Here is a 2,823-nt window from a genome sequence, read left to right on the forward strand (position 1 = left end):
TCAAATATATTATTAGAATATAACTGACCTCACTTTAAAAAAAATTAATGATTTTATACCCATAATTAAGTTTATAAAAATATAAATTGAAGTTTAAAATGACCTGCACCAAATTTTGTATCCAAAATAATTCAAGATGATTTAAGATTTGATAAATAAGATGAATAAGATTACTTTATTAAAAAAAACAACGAATTTCCAACTAAAAGAGATCAATTTTGAACAAAAAACGGAGAAAAAAATTTTAGAATAATAATCTAATTTTCAGTCAAATAGTTAAATTTCCAATTGAAAGAGATGAACTAAAAATTTAAGAATAAAAAATGAAAAGACAAATTTTCATTAAAAACACTAATTTCAAATAAATAATTGAATTTACAACTAAAACATATAAAGTTTTAATCAAAAATGGAAAAGTTAAATTATAAGTACAAACAAATTAATTTTCAACAAAAAAAACGAAACTTTAACAAAAGATGAATTTTTAACTCAAATGATGAATTTTCCAACTAAACAGACGAACTTTCAAAAAACAAAGAATTTTCAATAAATAAATTAAAAAAATCATTATCAGTAGATAGATTCTGATTCCTAATTATCATAAATTTTGTAAACTTGAATGGGAACTCAATTAATAGAATCCAATCAGAAAATCCAACTATTTTTTGTTTAAGTTAATCCTCTTTGTTTGGAAATTCCACTATTTCCGTTGAAAATTCTACTATTTGGTTTAAAAATTACTTTTTCGTTAAAAATTCTTATTTTTTTAGAAATTTGAACTTTTGGCTTGAAAATTCAACTATTAGGTTAGCATTTTTTTATTTCTTGGCTGAAAAAATGTTTCATAGTTGAGGATTCATTTCATTGGCCTTTTCGGATAAATTCAATTATTTCTGAGTGAAAATTGAAACATTTTTGGATTGAAAAATAAATTAATACATTTTTCGTCAAAAATGCATCTTTCATGGTTTGAAAACTTTATTAATTGGTTCAAAAATTTAATTATTTTGTTAAGAAATCAAGAATTTTTTTTTAGATGTATCCTTTTTGGTTGAAATTCCTCGGTTTTGAATAACGTCCCCCTGTTTTGTTTGAAAATCATTTTTTTAAAGATTTTTCCTTCTTCTTCTTCCTTCTAGTTGAAAAATCATTTCTTTGGTTAAAAATTTTAATCTTTTTTTTTTAATATAACCATTTTCTTAAGACGTCATACTTTCTGGTTTAAAATACAACTTCGTGGTTCAAAATTAAACTATTTTCGTATAAAATCCCACTATTTTGTTGTCAAATGAAGTTTTTTGTTGAAAATTTATATTTTTTGGTTAAAGATCCAACTGCGCCGTGGAAAATGCATCTTTTGGTTTGAAAATTCAACAATTTGGTTGAATTTTTTTAACAAATTGATTAGAAGTTTGTTCTCTTTTGAAAAATATTTTTTGCATGAAAAATCAAATACTTTGTAGAAAATTAGTCTTAAAAATTAAATAATTTGGTTGACATTTATATTCTTTCTTAACTAAGAAATCCGGTTTGGTTAAAAAGTAAACTATTTTTTTGAAAATTCGTCTTTTTTGATAAATTAAATTATTCATGAGTAAAAATTAAAAGCTTAATTGGGTCGAAATAACAACTTTTACATTTTTCGTTCAAAATTTATCTTACAAATTTGAAAATTTTATTAATTCTTTGAAAATTAAATCATTTTTATTTAAAAATCAGCAATTTTGTTACACATTCATCCTTTTTGGTAGAAAATAAACCATTTGGTAGAAAATTCGTCCTTTTCCTTTTGAAAATTTTATTTTTATTGTTTGAAGATTGATCCTTTTAGTTGGAAATTTATCTCTTTGGTTCAAAATATTACTATTTTTGGTTGAAAGTTCAATCCTTTTGGTTCACAATTATATTCTTTGTTTGAAAAATTCATTATTTGGTTGAAAGTTTAATTATCTTGTTGAAAACTTAACAATTTTGTTCGAGATTAATAGTTTTTGGTTAAAAATGGAACTATTTTCGTGGAGAATTGAACTGTTTGGTTCAAAATTACTTTTTTGTTTGAAAATTCATATTTCCGGGTTAAAAATTCAGCTGTTTTGTAGAAAAATCACCCTTTGGCTTGAAAATTCAAAAATTCGGTTGAAATTTTTTTTTCATTCTTGCCTGAAAAATCGTTTTAATTGAAGAATTAACTATTTTATTGAAAATTCGTCTTGAAAATTAAACAATTTATTTGATATTTTTTGCTTTTTTGACTGAAATTATCTTTCTGGTTGAAAACTTCACTAATTAGTTAAAAATTCGATCTTATTGTTTTTTTTCATGGATAAAAAGTTTATTAATTGGTTGAAAATTTAATTATTTTATTGAAAAATCGAAAAATTTGTTAAAAATCATCGCTTTTGGTGGAAATTAAACTGTTTTCTAGAGAATTTGTCTTTTTGGCTTGGAAACTAATTTGTTGTTGTTGAAGATTCATCCTCTTAGTTGAAAATTCATCTCTTTGGTTGAAAATTTAACTATTCCGTTGCAAAATCGTTTTCTGGGATTAAAATTTCAACTATTTAGTTGAAAATTAACTTTTTTATTGACAATTTATATTTAAGATTTAAATATCTAATTGCTTTTTTTTTAAATCGTCTTTATGGTTTGAGAATTTAACAATTTAGTTGAAAAATAAACTATTTTGATTAAAAATCGAATTTTTTTATGAATCTAACAATTTTTTATTTAGAATTAAAATCTTTTTTGGTCAAAATATCAAATATTACATTTTCCGTTGAGAATGTATTTCTATACTGAAATTTACACTATTTGGTAAAAATT

The 2,823-nt window shown here is 22.4% G+C and overlaps 1 protein-coding gene across 1 annotated transcript in view; it reads right to left on the bottom strand.

Moving 5' to 3' along the window:
• The window catches only part of LOC117171260 (tetratricopeptide repeat protein 21B-like), a 38,672-nt gene that overhangs the window by 22,873 nt on the left and 12,976 nt on the right, over positions 1-2,823 (bottom strand). The window lies entirely within an intron of this gene.

This window comes from Belonocnema kinseyi, chromosome 4 (genome assembly GCF_010883055.1).
Source record: "Belonocnema kinseyi isolate 2016_QV_RU_SX_M_011 chromosome 4, B_treatae_v1, whole genome shotgun sequence".
Classification (NCBI taxonomy): Eukaryota; Metazoa; Arthropoda; class Insecta; order Hymenoptera; family Cynipidae; genus Belonocnema; species Belonocnema kinseyi.